The sequence below is a fragment of the Alligator sinensis genome, unplaced genomic scaffold (genome assembly GCF_000455745.1).
Source record: "Alligator sinensis unplaced genomic scaffold, ASM45574v1 scaffold514_1, whole genome shotgun sequence".
NCBI lineage: Eukaryota > Metazoa > Chordata > Crocodylia > Alligatoridae > Alligator > Alligator sinensis.
The window spans coordinates 104057-123964 of record NW_005842385.1 but is presented as its reverse complement, the minus strand read 5'-3'; the positions used below and the strand labels follow the sequence as shown (position 1 = coordinate 123964).

Sequence of the window (19908 nt, the reverse complement as noted above, 5' to 3'; positions counted from 1 at the left end):
TTTCTGTAAGCCCTACTATGTCTGGGTTTGAACTGGCTATTCTGAGGGCGATTTCCTCCTGTTTGTTCCCCATACTACGAGCATTGATATATAGGCATTTAAGGCCTTGCATAGCTGCGCATGCCACCCCCCGATTAGGAAGACTATCTGGACCCCTGTTTCTTACCTGGGCACTCCTTGCATGTGTCACCTGTCTTGCTCGGGTGGTGTCTCCACGTCTTCCTGTGGCCACCTCCCCCGGCGAGGCTAGTTTAAAGCTTGCCGTACGAGATCAGCCAACCTGGAAGAGAAGACACGCTTGCCTTTAGGAGAGAGGTGAATCCCATCCTGCCCCTGCAAGTCCCCCGCCCAAAAGCATGGGTCATTATATAGGAACCCAAGGCCTGCCTGGCAGCACCAACTCTGTAAGCACCGGTTGACCTCAGTAATGCAGGCCTCGTGTCGCCGACCCCTCCTACTCACTGGAAGAAGAGAGGAAAATACCACCTGTGCCCCTGTCTCCTTAAGGTTGGCCCCCAGAGCGTCGAAGTCCTTCATAATGCGGTTAGGGTTGCCTCTGGCCACGTCATTCATTCCCATGTGGATAACAACCATGGGGTACTAGTCTGCAGGTCGGATGTAGGCCGAGATCCTCTCCATGATGTCCCAAACCTGAGCTCCAGGCATGAAGCAGACCTCCCACATCATGGGGTCAGGCCGGCAGATGGGACCTTCCAGTCCTCGTAGGATGGAGTCTCCAATGATGAGGGCCTGGCGTTTTTTCCTGCTGGTGTTCATTCTCTGCCCATTCCATGTCACGTGGGGAGTGGCATCATCCCTGCCGGAGGCATTTGCTCTGTCTTTCTCCATCACAGCTGCCATGCCCTCACCCCTGTTCCCCAGGTGTACCTGGGGAGCTTCCACCACTCTAGGCTGAGCAGCTCTGGATCTGGACACCTTCTGCCATTCCTGCATTGGGCGCTTCTCCTATGGGGGGCTGTACAGTGGCCGACAGGGCCTGCAGAGAACAGAGATAGGCATCAATTTCATCCTCTGCATCCCTGATCTCCCTCAGCCTGGAACTCCCTCACCTGCCCCTCCAGGGCCCCAAGTCAGGCACAGGAGGGGCAGGCAAGGGGACCACCAGGCCCCCCCCCAGACCCCACCAAGCCCCCCCACAGACAGGGGGGGCAAGGGGCTGCCGACCCCGCCATGAGCTCCGTCTGGGTGGAGGCCTCAAAAGAGCCCATGGCAGGCGGCAGCGCCAGGGCGAGGCCCCTGGCAGTGTTGCTCTGCATCTGCACCATGTCTGCAGAGCTGTGTCTACTGCTCTCGCTTGCTGGAGGTGCCCCTCTGGGCTGCTACCTCATGCCCGCCTTACGTGAATGCCGGTGCGCCCTTACAGAGCCTTCATCATGGCTGCTGCCCCCTCCTCCTGGGCAGTCCTTAACTTATATAGCCCTTGTGACCTCATTTACCTGGTCCAATGAAGGCCAGCACCTGTTGGCTGTCAGACAACCAATTTGAAATACATCACTAGTTGCCGGGCAGACTGGCAGTCTCTAGCCCACCAGGAAGGAAGCCCCTCACCCAGGTATGTGATACTAGTCATGTAGGCAGAGGGAGCATGTTTCCCCCCTCCCTCAGGAATGTATCCAGCTCAGGTTACTTAAAGAGATAGGGTAAAGGTGTGTCTCCTCTGCTGGGCCCATCCTAATCAAATTGTCACAGAGCAGAGTTTTTGGGGAGAAACAAAGGTAGCCTTCTGCCATACTCTGCATGAGGCCAAGCCCTGCCCTCACCCCTTCTGGGGCAGCCCACACCACACTCCCACCCACACCTGTTGTGGCACCACCCCAGCCCTGGCCAGTGTGTGCAGCTTCTCAGCAGAGCTGCCTTTCACCCAGTTGGCCACCTTCAGGTAGCTGCTCATCATGCTGGGCAGGTAGAGTGGGTGGAGTGGGGGGCTGGGAGATGGAGCTGGACATACAAGGGAATGGTCTCTTATTCCATTTGAAGGTACTGTCTACCATTTTGCAACCTTGGCTTTCAAGGAATGCTGACTTTCTATGATATTTCCTTATGGGTGTTTTAAAAGTGTTAAGATACGAGGAGAATTAGAGAATACAAGTACCTTCAACTTGCCTAGAGGGCATCAGAATGACCAAGGCAGATCTGGTGCCCTACACAAAGAGTAAATCCTGTGTCTACCAATGCCATTAGAAACTTTACTATAGACTTCAGGGGGGCAGGATTTCATTAAGAACTACCAGTGGTGAAGACTCCCAACCCTTCAAGTGGAAAGCAGTTTTACTTTTCTGAAGCGTACTCTCTGGTACGTATACAATATGCTTTGAATAGTTATTGTAGGCAGAGCTCTGCTTCATTCACGACAGATATTTGGAGGTATAGCATCCAATAAAGAGCATGTTTAGCAACACATTTGTCACTTTCTCTTATGATACAACATATTTATGGTGCAAGAAGAGCCTTAGCAACACATTTATTCACTCTTTTACTCCGTATCGTCTTTATGTTGCAGGAAAAGTCTTGTAGCAAATTGAGAACTGCACCAGAGCAGATTACACAGAATCCAGGCCCTAAAAAAAACACACGTTGCATCTTAAAGGAGGAGTTCCCTTGTTTATTTTTCTCTGTGTCTAATACCTTGATAGTCCCTGGGCTACAAGATGACAGTCTTTGTTGTATGAGTGCATAGCACCTAGTACTCAGGAATGCTGGCCCATTACTAGATCTCTTGGGTACAATGAACAATAACTGCATTCAGTGTAAACTACAGGAAACTGCTGTAATGCAAAATGAACAATGTATACAGCAATTTATTTAAATAGCAAATACAACTGATAAAAAATAATGGAAATAAAGCAGTTTGATTAAACAACAACACTGCTTTTCCTCACATGAGGCAGGCCCCTTTCTGAGCTAGTAGGAGACATGGACAGGACTAATGATTTGGCCAGGAAGAAGTTTGCATCTCTTAATATTTTATTTCATTGTCTTTTACTACTTATGATTACATTATTTAAATCCTTGTGTGCTGTGTTAAAGTACCTTAGAGATGGTGCTTTCTGAAAAATTTGAATAATTTTCAAATGATTCTATCACATTACAAGAGAGCAGTATGAAATATATAGGACTTTATTGCTCATGGATAAGTTATATAAATTCAATTTACAGTTCTCTAGAAATTGTTCCTGAAGAAAGCCTATGGAGTTTAATTGAAAGTGACATCTCCATTATTATAAATGTTGATTTAAAATTTCATTTTTAAAATAATAATACTCCACTAAATTCAATAGGACATTTTCCTTAAGGGTGATGGGTAACATTTTCGAAGTGATTGAAGATCCTAACCCTATCTTCAAAAGCATTGGAGTTGCGTAGGAGCTTGTCCTGTTTATTTCTAATGGGACTTAAGCTTCTAAGTCACTTAGGCTCTTTAAAAAATGTTAACTGTAACCTACTGAGATTTCACGCTTTAAAAGTACCCATGGATTTTGAATTCTGAGCTTGGAGTCACCTTGGCCTTGATTTCCAGAAGGGCTAAGTAACTGTAATTCCTATGGAAGTTCATGAAAGCTGCAGGCCCCAAATATCCCTGAATGTCAGGTCCCATAAATTTTAAGTTGAGAACCCAAGGAAAAAGTGTTGGCCTTGGAGTTTTTTAAATTACCAAACCACTACATTGAAAACTGATTTTTTTTCTATTCACCCAGACAGTCACTGCAAAATTATCTGCACGTCTGTGCATTAACCAAAATCATGTGCCATAGGAGGCACCAATTTTAGGTGAGGTAATATCTGTTAACATATTCATAACTATTCCAGTGGAGGAACAAGAGATTAGACAGCCAGCATGTTTTCCAAAGTCACAGTTATGAGACACAACAAAAAAGACCAAGCCTTGCAACTTGTTTCATATAGGCTATGGGTTATTGATCCTGGGAAACAGGAAACCCAAGACGTGTACAAATTTCTTCTACTGATGTTATACTGTGATTTTACATCTAACTTGTATTTTTTCCATTTGTGGCCTGCTTAAGATGCAGGTCTCAGGTGTCCACCTGTCTAACTCACCTGCCACACCGTGAGGATGTATCCCCTAAAGGGGTCTCAAGTCAGCCTTTCTTGGGACAAAGATAACCTGCCACATCTCTATGAGGGCTGAACTACTTCTGGCACTCTGCACATTTCACAGATCTATTTTTCTTTCAGGTAAGATAATATGGCCAACCTACTTGACAACGAGCTATTCCAGACCTAGCAGGATTGCAGTCTGAGCCCTCTGTGCGCCTCTCTCTAACCGTTAATTGCCTACTTAAAGATCCCCCCAACCACAGTATACCAGGAGTCCTTTTTTGTACTGACCCCACTCCCTGCTAACAAGTCCTTTCATGGTTTGTTCCTCATAGCACAGAACAACAATCTTTTTCCAGATGCTCAGGAACCTGGGCCCACCAATCTCCATAACACCCCAGCCCATGTCATAGCTGACTGGGCAATGACATGCTCTACCCCAACTCAGCTATGCTGTGGTACAGTGCAGTGCATGATTCCCTGAGTTAGGTCCACACCTGCTGAGCCCCAGCATGGAGATCTCCTATCTGGCCAATGAAATGCAATCAGTTCCATGCAGCTGTGTGTCATTCTCCAAGCCTGTTCAACCTGGAAGTCTGTCCTCTGCTCCACAATCTGGGTTTCTGCTCCGGCCTCTTGTCAGGGGCCAGAAACCATGGCCACTAAATTACTCTCCATCCTTTGCACCCCCACCGCTATGCTCATCTTCAGTAATAGGAAAAGAAGCCTCTAACAACAATGCCCAGTAGTTTCTAAAGACATCAGTGGGATTTCCAGGTATACACCCACCAGAGCACACATTTAAACCAGTTAAGTAACAGTAGGAGGTAGTCTACGTGCCTATGATAGAGGTATTTTGAAAAAACCCAAGCATCTCAGTCCCCAACAAATCATTTTCTTCTTGTTTAAGAGTAGGTAGAGAAATATTTAGGCTTTTAACTCTCTCCAAATCTCATCTTCTAGCCTCATTTAACAAACCCCATTCTCTACTTCCATTGACATTTGTTCTATTGGCTTGTTGCAAGAGCGTACTTTGAACATGACCACATCATTGCTGCCATTTTGCTCCCAGGTAACAGAAGACCAAAATTTGCCTCATTTGTGAAGGGCATGTTAGAAGATACTAAGAATACATCATAACTTGATACCAAGACCTTCTAACTTATTCTCCTCTTGCAAGGTGAGAACCCGCATCTATTCCATCTCTTCCCTTCTAATACCATGGGAAAAAACAAATTCCATGAGCTGTCATTAATAGTTGCCTGAATACTGCACATGGCGATTAATCTATGTAAACATATACATTCAAAAGGTAATAGTAGTTAGGGGCTCTTCAATTTTTAAGTATCTACATTTTATGTACCTCAATCCTCAATCTCAGAAAATGGTGAGAATTTGCCATAACATTGTCAGACCACCAAACTGCCCAAATTTACTCTCCCAAAATTCAAGCTACCTGAAATTGCTATTTCCGATTGAAAAAGTAGGTCAAAATGTAGGGTTTTTTTCTAAAGCTATTGACATTTTAAGAGCAAAGAGCTCCATTTCCAAAGCACTGAATATGTAAGGTGCCAATAGCTCAATGTCAAATGTTTAGTTTAATAGAAATGTTTATTGCAAGTAATCTGGGAGACCTTTCAGATGAGCAGAGAAGCATTCTGTGAAATTAAGTGAAAATCTAGTGAAAAAATGTACCCTTGCGAAAATATTTCTCCATTTAACACATCATGTACTAAGCTCAATTAATTTGCTCAGAAAGTAATATTGTTACTTCTCATTCAAGAGGCAAGAAAAGAGAGGAAGGATTATATTTAAATGCCTGACTGTTAAACAAAGCCTTGTGCCCATTTTCAGCAGTGTGCAGTTTTGCCCTGAACTGACCCTTTCTCAGCAAAACAGAGATGAAATTAATGAGCCTAATGACAAGCAAAAAGAAAAAGGAATACACTTGGTTTCACATTGCTGTTCAGACAGAAGGGAAATCTACTCTGATACCAACTTAAACATAAAGGACTGCCAGCTTTTCTTCAGATTTAAGACTATACGGTAACAACTTATGACAGAAACATCATTGGGTCTCTCAACAGGTGGTTTTGTTTGAATATCCCTGCACATTAAGCAAATACAAGTTGGTGGGTCCTGCATGGTGCCTTTGGGCATGGGCAAATTAACTGCAAGGCTCATGAGGTCTCCTAACACTTCTCTCTTTTATAGTGAGAGGGCGATCCTGGTGCACATTTACCTGGACTATATCAGGCTGCAGACCCTTTTCTATGTCCTCAAAAACCTCACGCTGGCTCCATCTTCCCCCAGCACATTTTCATCTATTCACACCTTGTAGATGGGCCACCAAAGGTATGAGGCTTCCTTGTTGTCAGGACCCAGGGCAGCCGGCCAGCAGCTCTCCCTGACTCCCACCCGGGCAGTTAAGGGTCCGTCAGGCGGGTACTTGTGACTCATGGAGTGGAATTAATTAGGCGGACGCTTATCGGTTGCAAAGCAAGATTATTTACTCACGCCGTCAAGGTGGTGAAAGACGGAGGTCAGATATACTTAGTTAGTTACAGCTTAGAGTTCATTCGGTCGGTCTGCAGACATATATACAGGCCGGCTTATCAGTTATGCGGGTCAAGGGTACACCAGGGAGGTCGCGGAGGGAAGACGCTGACAACTGATCAAATTGTCAGATTTACTCCAAGGTGCGAACAGAGTTGTCTTCCACTTTGGTGGAAATGCAGCAGGGTTTTGTTTGTATGATAGCCAATTGTTTTTCGCCACGTCATAAATTTAATTAAAATCGCCAATTATCTTCAGGGATTTGTAGCAGGGCTACCCCTTTTCGCCCTGACCAATCATAAATCATGGGCTAAGTTTCGTTTTTTTAGAAGTTTCATTTCTTGGTTGTGACGCAGCCATAAATCTCTTTTTGACATGCGCAGCAAAAAAACTGTTATTATCTTCTTATTAGTTAACTCTTAGTTAACCTAGTGCAGATTAAAACTGTTTTTGATTAATATATTTCTTGCTTGTGGCATGGGCAGTACTTAATTTGGTTGTGACACTTGTCAACTTCCTCCTGGACCTGACTAAGTTGCCATCCAGCAGGGAGAAGAAGTTCAATGGAAGAGTGTGCTGTGATTGTAAGACCTAGTTCCATTCCCTGGCTCTCATGGGCTTTGTCAGAGTTTCTGTAGGCAGCCTCTGAGAGTGCTGGGGGCACCCTGACAAATGCTCTCTGCTGGGTAACCCTATCCTGCAGCCTGAGTTCCTGTTTCATTAATGGATTAAATGGCCCAAAGAAGATGCCCAGAGTTGCAATATAAAAGGGTCAGTAACTCTTAAAAGGTGTTCAGTGACAGAACACAATCATGTACCAACCTCAGAAGAAAAAAAATACAGGTTGAAAATTAAGAGGTGGTCACCCTGCTATTAGGAAAAGAAGGGGAAAGAATAACATAGCTACTCCTATTCTTGAAAAGTGGGAAGAACTGGAATTCAACAGTCCTCCTGATGTGCAGGGGGCACCCAGAGGGACAGAAAACATTCATTAATGAAGTAGCTTATAACTAAAAAAAGTTCCTGACACACAAGATGATGTTCAAAAGAGAGATTTCTAGGATTTGAAGGCAATTTTAGTACACTTTTTTCCCCTGAACTCATCCTTTTCAATGAAGAGAATCTACATATTTCACACCTGCCAGAGCTCTTCTATTTCTGGCAGAATCACCTGTTTTGTTTTCAGATTCCTTTTCATTTGCCCAAGGCTCCAAAGACCTTAACATCTTGCTTTAGAAGTGAATACTGAAAATACATCAAAGACTCCTGGTCCCCCTGTTCTCCTTGCATGGAATTTGAAGCCTCTGCGGGTGGGCTCATGTGATGTCATCATTGTAATAAACATGGATGTAGGTCTCTACCACAAATATGTTTGGTGGCTTGCAGTCAGTGCTCAGCACAATATACCAAGACACCTTACAGCATTTTGCCAATAGCCACATTTCGGGGTAGAGTTAGAGGAGTCAACAAGTCAGACTAAAGCAACAGGAACTATGCTGCTAGGATTTGGTACAGTTAGTTTGCCATTTTGTTCTGTGCACTGCAGCTGTCTAGTTAGTGAAAAATTGTTTGGGGGGGGGTTTCCCCTGCCTTGGTGACTGACCTACTGTATGGCCTTAGGTGAATCACTTCCTTTCCAGGTGCCTGTGTTTTCCTTCCTGTTCTGTGCCTCTCCTCATCTCATCTTTTGTTTGGTCTAATTGCACTATAAGCTTCTTGTGAAAGGGATGATCATTCATGATGCATTTGTGCCATCCCAATTACTAGATCCTCGGGGTACCACTGTAACACAAACCACAATAATGATCAATAATTCTATAAAAATGCCTCCCTCAGTAAGAACTAAGAACTACTTTTATCTGCTCCCAACACTAGTGTTTCCTCCAGCTCTGCCCAGGTTAAACTGTCCCCTCTGCCAGAGGTGCAGGCATTATATAACTCTTAGCTCCTCTGCCTTCTGAGCTGAGGGATCACAGCAGGTCATTACCTAATTCATTGTCACCTAATTCATTGTTCATTATTTGGGGCTCTGCAGCTTTCTGACTCTACTGCCTAGCCCTACTCTCAGGAACAGGGCTTGGCCCATTACAATACCAGAAAGATAAGGAGACAGAATAGTTGCTTGGGCAAGATCAAGGGAGAAAGAAAAAAGAAGGAGAAACTTTAAACATCTCAAGGTATCACACATAAGTACTTAAATTTGCCATGTGGATAGCAGACTCCTCAGCCTTCCCCTTCAATTTTCATTACTCCATTAAAACTCCCTCAAGCTCCTCCAACAGATACACCTCTAAGGGACCTGCTATAATCTTTAGTGGGACTTATATCTAACAGGACCACCCCTACTCTCAGCCTTATGCACCACATTCATTAAAGGTATTGATGCCATTCAAATGGCATGGTATGGAGTAAACAATAACAAAAATATTATTAAAAAGCTAAGGATAAAAGTAAGTTGCCAGAAAATTACCTAATTCCCACCCAAAAACATGATATTGTTTCTACAAAGGCAAGCTACTGTTTCAAACCTACCCAGATGTTGGAACATCTGGAAGCCCACAGTTCAAGAATCCAGCAGCAACTTCTCCACTGCCTTATAATTCTTTATCACTCACCATCATCAAAACTGACCCACATAACAGAAGCATTCCTTTATCTTCTATATTCCAACTGTTCACATTAGTACTTCCCCTGGTGACCAAAAAACTAAAGAAAAAAAGACGACGACAACACCACATCTTGTGATTGTACACCTTTCTCAGTCAAAAAAATTTTGTTTTATGTTTCACCTAGGTGGGAAATATAGGATCATGGTCATGTACTTTACATACAGGACAACATCCCTTGAAAACTAGTTTAGGGAACATTTGTTATTCATAAACCTTTGACATTTTAGAGATTTGATTAGTTTTCTGCAGGCAGAGGGTGATTTGTTCCATTTATCCACCTGGGATTTTTTATTCAGAAACTAAATTAAAGTGACTTTAAAGCACAAGATTTGTTTCTCTATGTCTAGCTTCAGTAAATTCAGTAATTAAATTTGCTTTTATATCCTGTTGTACAAACCTGAATAACTAGGCTGGTAAGAAGTAGCTGTGGCATGAGTATTGAGTTTAGAGTGGTCTTAGTGTTGCAGCAGTCACAACAAAAAGATGGGGAAAAAGTGTCTTCTGGGTGAGAGAACTATTAGATGTAAGAAATGTATCCCAAGGAAAGTAACAAACTGCATCAGTTGACTAAATTAAAACTAGACTGGAGAATATGTTAGTAGGGGACAAATATACCAAACATAAGTAAATGAAGTAGATAATTCCAGGTCAAACTTTTATTGTTTACCAGCATTGTTAATGTTTAACAAGGATTTTATCACCTAGAGTATATTTATTTATGTGAGAGGCAAGACTTCTTGTGGGTGGTATCTTTTATTGAACAAGTTGTATGGTTGGTAAAGACATAAGCAAGTTTTTGAGTATCACAGTACTCTTCCTCTGGTATCATTTATTTATTTATTCATTCAGTGTATCTGACCACCTTCCCAACAAAGGCTCAGGGCACCTTACAACTGAATGACTAATAAAATAGGAGCAGGAACAAGAACAGAAAACTTAAAAGGCAACTAAACTATCCACATACAACAGAAACCCCCTAAACCAGGGATGTGCAACCTCAGGCCATATCTGGCCCATGGCAACATGTCCTCTGGCCTGCAGGGCTCCTTATGGATCTGGAAATTTTGTGGTGGGGGAGCAGTCACTCCCCTGCTGCCAAATTTCTAGACCCATGGGGAGGTCTAGGCCCTGTGTGCTGGATGGGTTACCTAATCCCAGTACACAGGGCTGGACAATTCAGCGCCAGGCCCCAGGGCCCAATCCCAGTATTGGAGGCTGGGGGGGAAGGGGGTGGCCCCAAGGCCCCAGGACCCAATCCTGTCATGCAGAGCGTTCAGAGAGGCAGTAATGTCTGCCCCCCCTCCACCTCCAATCTAATCCTCACACATGGGGGAGAAGAAGGGAGTGACACTGGGCCCCTGGGACCCAATTCCACCACATGGGGGGAAGGAAGGGAGCAGTGTAGAGCCCCCAAGGCCCAATCCGGGAATGTGGGGGGCAGGAGGGAGTGGTACTGGTTCCAAGGGGATCAGTCCCAGTGTACAGGGAAGGAAAGGGGTGATGCTGGACCTGAGGGCTCAATTCAGCCCACAGACCAACCTTGTACCATTCACTCATCTGGCCTGCAGGGTCCTAAAGTTGAGCACCACTGCCCTAAGCAATATCCTAGCCTAGTTTTTTTTGCTGAAAACCTGCCCAAACAGGAAGGTCTTGCAGCATTTCTGAAAGATGTCCAGGTTTGGGCTCTCGCAGGCCTCTATATGGAGGAGGTTCCACAGCTGAGGAGCAACTGCAGAGAATGACTTCCTACACATTTTAGCCAAGCAGATTTGGTGCATTAATGGTACTTGCAGGAAGTTACTCTCAACTGAACTTAGGAATCACAATGGTGTATATGGGAGTGAGCAGTCCCTTAGGTATGTAGAGCCCAGGCAGTTTAAGGTTTAGGGTTAAAACCAGCACTTTGAATTTCACTTGAAAAGTTAGTGGGAACCAGTTCAGACTCTGAGGGTGCATCTACATGTGCATATTAATGTGATGCAATAAACTCTGACCCATATTGCACAGGAGTTTATTGCTCCCAAGGGCCGCATTTACATGTGTGCCCAGGACTGTAGCACATTGAGCCAAGTTGGAGCAGCCCCAGCTGGCAGGAGGCCTAGGGGATCAAAGGGAATGACAAGTCCTTTCCTATTACCACCCTACTGGACCTCCTTGCTAGGAAAGGGTGGAACAAATATCCATCAGATCACATAAACACTTTATCAGCATCTCATGGTCGACTGTGTCAAACACTGCTGAAAGGTATAGTATGATCAGCACAGCACAGTTTCCCCTGTCAATCTCCAGGCAAAGATCATTGACCAAGGCCATGAGCACATACTCTACTATATCCAGGATGACAAGGGTCCGCGAATTCAGTGGTGTCCACATCTACCTGTAGTTTTCTGGCAACCTCTGAATCAATTACCTTTCCCAAAAATGGATAGTTGGAGACAAGGTGATAACTATCTGGGAAGTCAGCGTCAAGCAACAGTTCCTTGAGTAGGGCCTAGACAATCACAGACTTAAGAACATACCCTGCCCATCTGAAGAGAGTCACTGGACACCCCCACAAGCAGAGGCCATAGTCTTGTATGGCTGACTTTTACAAGTCAAGAGAGGCATAAGTTCAGTTCACAAAATGGTCATCCTCATCCTTGCAAGCACATTCTCTGCATCAGTGGGGGATAGCAATGTAAAACCATCCATATAAATAGGACAAGACCGAGCTTCTTTATCTCTACACTCTTGACTCTGCAGCAAATGTGGTGGTCCAAAATGCTGGCAATTTTCTCTGAAAAGTAGATGCAGTAAACTGTGTGGACCTGTAGCTTCCTGAAAGGATGGTGTATGAGACTCCAAAATAGTTTTTCAAGGAAAACTATGGAAGCTCTAATCAATTATAATAATTAAAAAAAGACTTGGCAAAGCACTTAAATTAGCCTAACCTTTCTACACTGAAGAATATGACCATAGATTCTTCTCTGGCACCTGATAACAATACTCATTTACTTGTATATGATTAGAACTGGCTGTCTCTTCAGTGATGTCAGCATGGCTATACTTGCTTAAATTGCTTATATTGCTATTTTTATAATGAATTATTTAGCCATTAAGATTAACTTTATCTTGTTATGGTTTACTTTTCATAATATTTTAATCTGTCATTATTGTTCTGGAATTAACCATCCATTGCTTAGCATAAATATATTTGACCTATTGGTCTCATGATTTTAGAACTGAAATTTAGTATAAGAAAAATGCTATGTAAGGTCTGTGGTATGTCTGACATGTCTGAAAAGAGGTAATGAAAGAATGAGTTATGTATGTATGTGACAATGTGAAGGAAGACAGTCCTCTCGCAGCGGGTGAAATAGCCTTCTGTGGTTTAACAGTTAAAGGTTGCAGCAACATCAAGTCAGCGGTTAAGGATTACCAAATACTAAATCATGCCTTCACCCTGATGGCTGAAGACTACAAACAACAACCACCCTAAAGATTACTGACCACAAAGCCAGAAAATCACATCCTACCAATCCCAGACTGCCAACAGGACAAGGAGGATGACCCTCGCACCTGACTCAGCGGAATCCATAGGCTTGTATAGACAGCTATCATTATAAAGAATGAACACAAAGAAAAAGCTTCAGGTCTGTCCACCTGCAAGAATGAGTTTTGGGTGCATCCAACAAGACCTGACTCCATCCCTTGTGGTCAGTCTGGCTGGCCACCCGACTGACCCAAGCAACTTTAGAACTTGGTAACACCTTAACCTTTGCAGGCCTGTCTAACTATCTGTGTATGTGCTTGTTTCTTTTGTATGAATGACTGAATGAGTATGTATGGGAATAAGTGAAGCAGATAACCTTACTGTTTTTTATTCTTTTCATGTTGCATGTTTTGTTTTATGTTCCAATAAATGCGGCATTGTGCCTTAACCCCTGATAAGATTCCTGCTTGTTTTTAATTCACACTGTACGCCCTGTGCGGACAACATCCGTCTCCTAGGAGACTACAGTATTAGGCATTAGTTTCCTATATTCAGCACTGCCAGCCTGACTTGATCTCAGCTCCTTGCAATTCTACTCACTTTTGTCAGGAGCAGAGTAAACTGGTGACCAGCTAGTCTGCACAAAGCACAGTATCATGCATTTTAAGACAAAAGTGTTAGATCAAAAATATATGTAATAACATTATAAACAAGTTACATTTATGCTAGCTTACTAGTTATTGTCCAGAAGCCACCCGGGATCCTAGTAAATATAGACAAGAGTCCATTAATTCTTTGTTCTGGTTTGAATCCCCAAGTGCATTTGTCCCATCCTGGATCAAACCTTTTTAGCCCTCTTTCTTTCCAGCTTCTTGGCCAAGAACAAAGTAGTACATGCAATGATCCCCAGGAATTCATGAAAACATATTGATTGATAAAAAGTTCCTTCTTAACAACCCAGATGGCCACAGTGGACGTGTCCTGACAAGGATGCATGTGCAGTTTACCCATTTGAGGTGCCACAAATCGCACATGGCACACATGCACCTGTTCCTACACTGCTAATTTGTAGCATGGCAAGGGTGTGCATATCCAGGGTGTGCCCAGGGACAAATAGTAATAGCACAAATATGTGCCACTGCTATTTGTCCCATGGGAAACACATATCCCGATGAGTGGGCACATGCAGGGACGTATCCAGTGTCTCACACCTCTCAATCTAACGGATTTCAATGTCTTGATGGTTCCAGCATCTCGCATCTATCACAGAGTTGTTCAGTGGCCTCCTTAGTGAGAGATAGTAACAAGGCAGAAGCAGCCAGGCTGAGACTTAAACCTCCATTCATATAAGCAGTACAGAGTTTTTTGGCAGCCTCATTCCTGGTTGGTGACTTTTGTGATGAGGAAAGGGGTAGAGGAGGAGTCACAGCCTTACTTTCACATTTAGATTTTTTTTTTAATGATTTATTTTCATCTTTTGTGTTACCAAATTCAAAAAAAGGACCCAAGGTTTTTTTCCTGTTATTGCTCCCATTGGAGTAATTGGAGTGGTGGGCACTATGAATGGCTGGCTAATGGTAGTACACAATGTTGTCATATCCTGATTTGACATTTTGTAGACAATTATGGTTTTGCTCTACTCTTGCTGTGAAGCAGATGTCACACAACACACAGAATTTCATCTTGTGCTTTAATTTACCTTTCCAATCTATTACCTGAAAGAAGCAATTCTCAAACTTATATAAGATTTCAAATACAAATTTGATTTTTCCTCATACATTCCATAGTTTATTATAGACACAGGGATAAGAAATCCCTGACATGCAATACTCTAGAGCCAAAAATAAATGCAGCACAAAGGCAAACAACTAAGCTAGCAACAAATGCAACAGATATTACATAAGAAAATTAGAAAGGAAAATCTCATGAGGTCATTTCATCCAATTTATGGGCAACTGCAAGCCACTTATTTGTAAGGAATCTGCAAATTGATCTCATACAAAAATTATTGGGAGAAATATATACATGTTCATATACTCATTTTCCTGCATTCCACATACCCCCAAGATGCGCACCTTGTTTCTGGAAAGCAGAATGTGGAAAAACAGATTTTCTTTTTTAAGTCATGGGCATCTCTGTGACAAAGTAAGTCCTCCTGGAAACTCAGAGTATCCACAAAGTATGGCATCCCAGGAGATAGTGTGGGTGAGGCAGCCGGAACTTCCTAATGTGGCAGGACACCTTAGACCTTTGGAAAGTTAGTAGCAAGATTGCTATTTCTTTACTGTAAATAGTTCCCTATAAGTTCCTATAAATAAAGTGTTGTTTCCATACCACAAGCCTCAACAAGATATTCCAGAGTGCATGCAGCATCCTCATGCCAACTCTAATGTTATTTCAGGCACAAGCTCAGACAATGAGACGTAATACTGGACACCACCCTTTCTGAGCCACAAAGTAGCAGCAGCACGGCAAGTCCCTACTTTTATTCCAGCCAAGAAAAATCAACTTTCTTGTGGAGGTCAGGCACCCCAAATTTTGGGGGTTTGGGGGGAAACAATGTGGCATGTGAGTAGATATGGTACAAATAGGGATCCAAATTAATGCCTAACCTTCCTTAATGTGCACATCTAGCAACACTTGGCTGAATATTAAATCGTTAAGGTGAAGCTTGTGACTTTGCCACCAGATGTGCACTGACCCTGCACTGCTTTCAGGACTGCCACCACAAAGAAGCCCTGCCCACCCAGAAGAAATTCCATATATTCATCTATGGGAAACCTGTGATAGCTGAAACTAATCATAAACCTTTGGTAACTATAGCAAAGAAAGGGTTATCAGACGTGTCACCCAGATTACAGAGACTTTTTTTTCAACTGCAAATGCATGATCTAGACATACAGTACACACCAGAGAAACATCTACTTATTGCAGATACATTGTCCAGAGCATATGACAACAGAAAATAACAGAATTCCAGGCTCAGACATTCTTTTAATTTGATTAACATGTACTATGAGTCCTGTCACAGATTAAATGTGGGCACTAATTGCAAAAGCTACTGCTCCAGGACACCACATTGCAAAAAAGTGATAACAGCCATTTGTGCTGGTTGGCCTGGGAAACATATACCTGGCCCCTACCCTCAGTTCAAGGAAAAACCGGTCAGTATTGGATGGCATTTTGATCAAAGGCTCATGACATTGTTCCAGCTATGCTAAATAAAGACATGTTAAACAGAATACATGAGGGGCATCTAAGCACTGAAAAATGCAAAAAGAAAGCAAGGGTGCTCTATATTGGCCCAACATAAATAATGACATAGAAGACACTGTAAACGTGCATAAAGTACAGATCAGTGCAAAAAAAAGAGCCCGTGATGGTCATGGAGGAGCCCGTAGCTGCAAGTGGGCACTGACTTATTCATGCATGCAGGAAAATATTATGTATTAGTGCTGGATTATTATTCCCCTATCCTGAAATGCATTGCTCGAAAGCACAACAGCAAACCATGTCATAACTCACATCAAATCACTTTTTGCTAGACATGGGATTCTATAAATTGTGAGAACAGATAATAGACCTTAATTTAACTGTTTTGAGTTTAAAGAGTTTGCAAACAAATATGGATTTCATCACAACACTTCAAGTCCTAAATACTCACAATCCAATGGTCTGGTGGAAAATGGAGAATAAATAGTGAAAAAAAATGTTGAAAAAAATCTACAGATTCCCACACCAATGTTTACATGTCACTCTTAAATTATAGGGCTGTACCCATGAAGCATGGATTATCCGTAGCAGAAATGCTGTTTAACAGGAAACTGGGCTGCCAAATCTTGTGGATGATGCTCATCAGAATAAAAAGCACGATGTGAAAACATTTAAAAATGTGACAAACTCAAACAAAAATAGTACTATGACAGGGGTTCCAGGGAGTTGCCATAATTGCACAACAAAGATATGCCGCTTATTTCAGATGGACGAACGTGGGAACCAAAAACACTAGTTTCCCATCAAGTAGCTCCCAGATCCTATAAAGTAGTCACACCAGAAGGACAGGTGTTAAGAAGAAACAGACAACACTTGCAGTTCATAAAGTGTCATTTTAAATGGCACCCACTGTGCTAAGGTAACATTGATCCCCATTTCAAAGTTCAATATCATTTTTCATATATCCTTCCCAAGTCTTTCAATCTCTTCAAGGAGGAAGTCAACATCTGATTTCCTGGTAGCAGGGTTGGAAAAAACCATTCTGAAAAAATTGACTTTGTCTCCATGGGGCTGGTAGCTAACCATCATCGTCCCTTTTTCAATCATCCATGCTTTGATTTTTGGAGCAACCTGCATATTAAAAGTAGCCAATATAATTAACTCTGTAGAAATATAAAAATATCTCCCTTGCCCCTACTCCAGACTTTGCAAATTGCAGCATAATAAGCTAGGATGATTGAGAATTGCATAAGGCTGTTGTAACAAAAGTCAACAGAAGTTTCACCTGAAAGAGAGGGCAAAATGAAAAATTGGCCTCTTGTGTTTAATTTTAACGTCATTTTTTAATATCTTACTTTGTTTTTACTCACCTCTAACACCATTTCAGTAAGCAGAGTTTTGCCTGAATAAGTAATAAATAACAGCCTATGGATGAGTTCTGGTTGATCCAGTATCTAATTGTTGTATGATGACAGTATGAAATTATTTCAGAGTTCACTAATGAGAGTTAATTTTCAAACTATAAAATTAAAATCTGCAATACCTCAAGTGGTACTTTCATTATTTCAACACAACTAATTATACCAACATTTTTATCTCTGATTTTGTGCTCTTAATATTTTAGGTGTCAGTATTTTAGGCGCTCAGATTTTTGTATGGAAATAAGTAATGGATAAATAAAAATTTTAACTGGCACACATTCACGTAGTGCAGTATAGGCATATATGTTTTGACCAATTTGTATATGTTATCTGAAATTTTCAGAATCAAAAAGGTAGAAATCCAAAACTGAAGTTTAGATTATTTGAAAATCTACAATTTAGAGTTAATATTTGCTACTAACAATGGATTTAGCATGCACGCTTTTAACAAAATTCATCAATGTTTATACTTTAAGAAGAGGTCACTGACTCACCTTCTATTAATTTTCTCTGAACCTTGGCCACTTTTTAAATATGTTGTGGTGAGGACCAAGAGGGTTTTTTTTCCTGCAACCCCATTCTAGATGCTAATTTTTCTAATTTATTAATTCCAACACTCTACTCCTATGTCATCATTGTAAACTGCCCACTACCATATATTGAGGCTGCACAACAAATTTCCCAAGTCACTATCATAATAATCTAGGAAAACTAATACTTATTCTGGATGATAATATTCACACTTTTTATTATAATACACACGATCTCAGGAGTAATACTCCAAATCTACATGCTGTAAATAGCAACCAACAAATGTCCCATTGCCAGAGGCTATTTTAGTTGTATTTAAGATGTGTGTATGTTACAATATTTATGCTTATTAAGAGGTTTTATAGTAATAGATTGTATAGCTAGAGATTGAAAAGATACATAGAATCATTCCACTGAAAGGAAAATATTTATCATCTCCATAACATTTTTAAACAGCCCTGTAGCTCAGGTGAATGAGATCTGAATGCTGTAAAAATAACTGTTACTGAGGAGTAGTGCACAGCCTAACTGTGGATGCAATTTGTTTGATCTAAGTCATAATCAGCTACAAATCATATAATGATTATGCAACCTAGATTCCCTTCTCCCACTCCCCCCAAGATCCTTTAAGGCTATTTTTTTTTTAATGTAACTAATTCTGGCATTTGGGAGCTATCCATTACATTCAGCTTGTCCTTCTTCGGCCATCACATAAACTTTAGCAACTGGGTTCTGATTAAACACAACCAAAGCAACCAGACATCTGTAAGTGTAAAATAAAGAACTAAGCCCAGTAAAGGCTTTATTTGCTCCAGTCCTCTCTGAATATCATCTATAAAATTTTTACCTGATGAAGTACTCTCTCTCGTTCTGGTCCATTTGGCATTCTTCTGAGACTTGGTGGGATGTACCAAAAACAAACATTGGTGAGTTCCGGCTTCAAAACAAAGAAGTTTATTTCTTAGTAAAGAAAATCCTAATTAATACCACAACCAAAGTCACGTGGAGTTTATCGAAGACCAAAAGCATTTCAAAGATTTATTTTCCAAGCTACTTAGAAATGTTTGAAAATCCCATAATTTTACCTTTAGATTTTTTATTCCAAACTGGCTCAGATTAATAATGATCACAAAAGTTATTACCCATTATCCTCAATAGTCTACATGAATTAATGTAGGGGTCTATCCTGTAAGATAGATATTGAAGCCTGATAGGCCAAGATATTGTTTAGTGGTCTCTTTTTTATGTTGGTATTCTAGCTTCCCTTTTAAGTTGTTTTGTTCTCTCCTTGCTCATTTTTCTCTTGTCTTTCTCTCATTTTATAATTTACTCCGTTCTCTTAATGTAGGCCACACTGAGCTATGTTGGGAATGCATTGCCTCAATAAATAAATACATGTTAAAGCAAAACATTTTTATCCAAAATCCTCCACATTGGCTTTATCAAAGCAAAGAGTCTTAATGATGCATGGATTCATTTTTTTTTATTAAAAAAAACATTGAAGTAGTCACATTCCTCTGATAGTGTTGGAGTGAGGTTGTAGGTATGATAGTTCAGGAAATATGCAAGAAGCAAGGATTTTTGTGGGTGATACCTTTTATTGGACCATACACATAGTTGGGACAGATCCAGACAAGCTTTCAAATGTCGCTCAGGTCACTGCATTTGAAACCTTGTCTATATCTATCCTAACCATGTACTTGGTCCAATAAAAGATATCACTCACAAAATCCTTCCCTCTTGCACAGTCCTGTGAAAGGCTTTGGTTTTGACCAGAGGGCATTTTCCAACAAAAAATGTTCTAATGATTTTTTTTTTTCAAATCTACTCAACATTGTGCAAAAATCGAGGCCTTTGCTACCATTCCGTCTACTCTGGTGTGTGTTACAGGGGGCCACCTTGGGGCCAGGTCTCACGTTGGCCCACCCACCTGTCTAGGGCAGTCTGCCCCACTCGCCTGCCACCACTT

At 41.7% G+C, this 19908-nt stretch overlaps 1 pseudogene; it reads right to left on the bottom strand.

Annotated features, from left to right (window-relative positions):
- Nucleotides 1-794: 794 nt before the first annotated feature.
- The window catches only part of LOC102380579, a 54964-nt pseudogene continuing 35850 nt past the window's right edge, over nt 795-19908 (bottom strand).